The sequence below is a fragment of the Hibiscus syriacus genome, unplaced genomic scaffold (genome assembly GCF_006381635.1).
Source record: "Hibiscus syriacus cultivar Baekdansim isolate YM2019G1 unplaced genomic scaffold, ASM638163v2 tig00000405_pilon, whole genome shotgun sequence".
Classification (NCBI taxonomy): domain Eukaryota; kingdom Viridiplantae; phylum Streptophyta; class Magnoliopsida; order Malvales; family Malvaceae; genus Hibiscus; species Hibiscus syriacus.
The window spans coordinates 216,870-222,695 of NW_024061786.1; the positions used below are offsets into that span (position 1 = coordinate 216,870).

Consider the following 5,826-nt stretch of genomic DNA (forward strand, 5'->3'; position numbering starts at 1 on the left):
CCCGAATACACCAAAATAAAGCTCGAACCCTCCTAAAGCCGAATCCGACAGTCTTTTATTCTAAAAACCCCTAAATCAACGTAGATCTAGGATTTTTACCTTCGAAGTTTGACTTCTCCAACGACGCGTGGAGGCGCGTAGATGCTACAATGAAGGTAATATTCCCTTAACCCTCTCTCTAGATTTTCTTATATTTTCTTGTGGCTTGGTTGCTAGGTTTCTTGTTTGGTCTCTTGCTCTCTGTTCTTTGTGTGTCGTTTGCCTCTGTCTCTCTTGCTTGTTGTTGTTCTTTTTTTGCATGAACGATCGAGTCCTTATATAGGGCTCAGTGCTGCTTCCTTCGGACTAGTCACAAAGGTGTACTCTGATGAGTCACCAAGGCTATGGCGGTGACTCACCTAGAGTGATGTGATGTACGGCTGGTATTGATCTTCTAGAGGCTTCAAGAGAGCTCTACTGGATTCTGGATAGACGACAACGGCGTGGCAGCCTTCGGTTGGAGCTTGTGGAGGCGGTGGCCGGAATAGACCCTAGGGTTGCAATGATACCCTAGGGTTTTGCTGGATAGTTCATGGCCCTTGGATCTGTCCCTGGATCAGACGATTGAGCTGTTGGCAGCGCTGGAGAAGATGCGTGAAACCCTAGCAGAGTTGGGTCGTATGGGCTTCTCAGGTTGGACTGGTTCTGGGCCGAGTATGGGCTTGAATGGGTTGTTGGACCGAATCTGGTTGTAGACTGATTGGGCATGTATGCCTACTTTATAACCGGGCCATCCTCTTTGTAAATGGGCCTCCATTTGTGATAATATATATATATATATATATATATATATATATATATATATATATATATATATATATATTAACATAACACTCGGACGAAAACTAATGTCGACAATACAACTTTAGTTTTTTTTAAATAAAGTTTTAAAAAATGTATAAACGCAACGTATGTCAAATTTTAAGTAGTTAATGGATTTTTTGAACAGTCGTGATAGAATATGCACATATCTTGAATACAAAATACTTTAAACACCTAAATTTAATATATGTATCATCTTTCCCATGCTCTTATTTTCTCTGTGTTGATTTATACATCGAAGTGTGCCTCAAAATCCCAACTATGATATTTCAAAGGTTATTTGTATTCATTTGTAAGAGATCATTCTCTTAAAATCTTTGATATTAATAATTATAAGAATAAACTCTAATTTAATTTATCAGAACACAAAAATCTTTAAAAAGTATTATAAAACATACCTTATTCATGATTTAACTTTGAATTTGTAGACACTAATTTTTATCCAGAACTTTTATATATATATATAATAATATTGTATAATTTTTTTAAAAAATCGATTTTTGCAAATATATATATATATATAATATAGTTTTTAAAAACATTTTGAAAATATATATATATATATATAATATAGTTTTTAAAAATTTGAAAAAATATATATAATATATAGTTTTTATAACATTTTGAAAAAATATATATAATATAGTTTTTAAAAACATTTTTGAAAACATATATAATATATAGTTTTGAAAACATTTTAAAAATAATATATAATTTTTTAAAATATTTTTGAGTATATAATATAATTTTGAAAATATTTTTGAAAATATATATTAGTTTTAAAACAATTTTTGAAAATATATATATATTGTATGGTTTAAAAACAATTTTTAAAAGCATATATAATATATAGTTTTAAAAATGATTTTTTATATTAATATTATTATTATTATTTATTTATTTTATTTTTTATTTGTTATTTATTATTTTTTCCTTCTTTTTTTTAACCTTTTACAGGTCCAGCAGAAACCCAATCGGGTTTGGACCTAACTCAATCCTAACTCGATTAGGGTTTCATATTTTAGTAAGGGTGTCACATAGGAGGGAGTCGAGGGTCGCGTGAGGACCATGCGCCGGTCAAAGCACGCGAAACGGTCGGCGGAGATCCCCGGGATTGAACCATCCCAGAGTGTTCGGTTAACCAACAACCCATAACTCTGAGATCATCGGGACCCAAAAGGTCCTTTCGAATGCTATAAAATGGAGCCTCGTCGGAGAATCAACACAAAACCAACACAAATCAAGCAAATACATCAACAAAAACACTGAAATACCCAACATCAAAATAACATCTTGCATATAAAAGAAATGAGAGGTCTCGGTAGTGCTCAGAGAGTGGAAAAGTCGCCGGAAAGCCAAGAGACTTTTCAACGAAAAGGGTAAAACCACATCTTTTTGCTTAGATCTACTTCGATAGAGGTGTTTTTGGGACGATCGGGTTTCGGGATTGGGTTCACGGGGTAGAGAGAAACATTTGGGGAGATTTTTTATTTTTTCGGCCGCCGCGCGGTTGGTGGCGTTTGGGTGGTGGTTGGTCACCGGAGTGGTTGTCGGATTTCCACCAGATGAGAGAGAGAATGAGAGGGTTAGAGAGACGGGAAAGGATGTGAGAAATGAGAAATGAGGGGAATAATAATTTTTTTGTGATTTGGTGTATTTATAGGGGGGTCACTGTGTAATTCCGCAGTCCCTGTACTTTTGAAGTGTAATTCATTTTGGTCACCTATTTCAATTTTACCTCCAAATTTTCAATTTATTCAATTTAATCCCTATTTATACTTTTTATATTTTGCAATTTAACCCCTCTAACTGTTTATTTTTCTCTTGCAGCTCATTTTTAGTACCAATTTAATCCATTAATTTCAATTTGTTTCAATTTGACCCTCTAAGTTTTTATTTTATTTTTTTATATATTTTTCTAAAATTATTTTTTTTACTTCATATTGTTTTTATTTTATTACTTTTAAAATTTAAAAATTTTATTTTTTTCGTTGATTTATCTAATATGTTTTTAAATTTTTTTATTTTATTTTTTCCTTTGATTTTTATTTTTATGTTTTTCTTCCCTTTGATTTATTTTTATTTATTTATTATTTTTTATCTAACATTTTTGACTTTTTAGAAGAATACCGAAGGTAAGTAATTTGAATCGGGTTTTTAAATTTTAATTTTTAATTTTTCGCAATTAAGACAACCGCCAAATTAATTGGTACCAAAAGGGCAGTACAAGGGTGCTAATCCTTCCTTGACTGTAACTGACTCCCGAACCCGACACATTTTTGGTAAAACGCAGATCAGGTAAGATGGTGTCCGATCAACCTAAATATTTTTTAAATGATCGGTGGCTACTCTAACCCATTTTTTTAAGTCAGAGCCCAATTTTGAGCCCACCTGAAAGACGGACGCGACAGAATTATATTATTTTTCTACTTCATTATTTATTGAAAATTCACTTGATGCTTAAATTTTATTACATTATAGTTTAACAAGAACAAAAATTAATAGCAGTCAAAATATGATAATATCATCCAATAAAAACACATAACATCTTTATCTATCCATCTATCACGTGTCACACTCTTATTATCTTATATTATCAATACTTCTTTATAAGGTAAATTAGAACATAAATTGCAAAATAAGAAATATTAAGTATATGCTAGAACTAAATTGAATTTTAGGTTAAAAATATATATTAGGATAATGTTGAGCTAGGAAAAAAATAAATATTCGGCCCTGAAACTAAAATATAGCCTACCTTTTGTCCCTGGATGTTCATCTTAACCAAGTTTAAACTAGGTATACTAGATGGGCTTAGTAGTTGGATGCCCCCAAATAGGAGCCGAAGTCCAATCCGACCCGGAAAAGGAAATGGAAACCCTAAGATGCGTCTATAAACGCATCACAATTGGGGTATTTTAGATCCGGAAAGCTCAACGCTACACTCTTTCTTCAAGCGGGCGAGAGAAAAAGGGGGGGGGGAATTCCAGCCGGTCATGGTGTCCGCTCTCGAACAAGGGATTCATTCTCCAGGCCCTTCAGAAAGAAGGGTTACATTCCCTTGTCCACTTACCTCAGGACTTACAAGATCGGCAACTATGTCGACGTAAAGGTAAACGGCGCCCATAAGTTTTACCACGGTCGCACTGGTCGGGTTTGGAATGTCACGAAACGCGCCATCGGTGTTGAAGTCAACAAGCAGGTATGGCTGGGTTTTTTTCTTCTAAAAATGGCTATCTTTTCTTTATATTGGAAGACGAAGTTCTTTTATTCCAGGTTCTCTTCTTTTATGGGGTTCAGTGTACGATGATTTTGGGTTTTTAATCTCATTTTGATGTATCATCTGAATTATTCTCTGTCTTGCTGTGAATCTCTGTTTAGTTTCATGTTTTAAGAGTTGATTATTGATGGATAACTTGTATTAAGAATCCGATTATATTTGTTTCTGAACTTGTATTATACTATTCCGTGAATTTAAAATTAGATCTGCTTGCTTATATTAATCATTATAATTTCATTGAGCTGTAATATTGCACCAGTATAGCATTTGTTTAATTTCAGGAGATATTGAGCTTCTGTCATACTAAATTACTTGAAGCTCACTCATTGGATGATCTTAAATTATATATTTAAATAAGATTATTTAAAAATACTTTTCATTGCTTTGATGAATGGGCATTTTGATGTGTATATTTTATGAAGAATGGATATTCCATGTAACATAGCTTTGTAACGCTATTGTATTTGAAGCATTTAGAGCATAATTTGTTTGATATTCTTGCCTGGCTGATATTTAAACCTTTTGCACTGCTCTCGTGTGATCTCTGTTTGATTCATCTAGTGGAGATTGGAAATACATGTAGTTTGTATTGATATTCCTGATTCATCTATCAGGTGGGAAACAGAATTATCAGGAAGAGGATTCATGTGCGAGTCGAGCACGTTCAAGCTCAGGAAGGTGAAGAATGATCAACTCAAGGCAGAGGCTAAGAAAAAGGGTGAGGTGATTAGCACCAAGAGACAACCAGAGGGCCCTAAGGCTGGTTTCATGGTTGAGGGTGCAACCCTTGAAACTGTTACGCCCATCCCCTATGATGCTGTTAATGATCTCAAGGGTGGTTACTAAATCGGCCGTCTTTTTTGTGGGTTTTGCTGTTTTAGATTTCTTTTTGGAAAACTGAATTAAACATTTGGAAGTGCTGTTTTAAGTACTATATTTTGAGGTACTGCTTCTCCAGAGATTTTAATTTTATCAATCATTTTAGAGATTATGGTTTGCTATGCAAGTTGTATTTGTTTATGCGGTGTGTTTTTAAGTTACGAAATTTGTCTGTGTTCTACCTTCATCTACGTCCAAGGTTATTCAGCCTACTGGTTTTTAATTAAGGGTGCTAGTTAGGGGTGTAATGAACCAGTTTGAACGAACAAGGATATGTTCGTGTTCGTTTATTTATGTTTGAAGGTGTGCGTGTTAGGTTCGTGTTTATTTAAATTTTCAATATCTTGTTCGTTTATTTATTTTTGAAAGTGTTCGTGTTTGTCTATTTATTGTTCATGAACATGTTCATTTAATGTTCGCGAATGTGTTCGTTTATATGTTCACGAAATTATTCATGAACATGTTCTTTTAGCATTCGTTTAGTGTACACGAATAAGTTCGTTTATATGTTCACGAATGTGTTAATGAATATGTTCGTTTAGCATTCGTTTAGTGTTCGTTTAGTATTGTTTTAGTGTTCGTTTATTGTTCGTTTATATATTCAATTTTTAATTTTATTTGCAAGCTAAAGAAAAATGATAAAATTATGTCAGATGCTCAAACTCCTTTAAATTCATAGTTTAAAATGTAACTGTTATCATGTGTTTTATTTAATCATTATCTTCATAAATATTTAAAATGTAAAAAAATAAAAAGAAAAGGAGAATCGGGTAAACGAGTTTGTTTATAAACATAAGTGAATGAGT

At 33.1% G+C, this 5,826-nt stretch overlaps 1 pseudogene; it reads left to right on the forward strand.

Moving 5' to 3' along the window:
- Positions 1-1,929: 1,929 nt before the first annotated feature.
- LOC120205200 lies at positions 1,930-5,132 on the forward strand (annotated as a pseudogene).
- Positions 5,133-5,826: the final 694 nt, after the last annotated feature.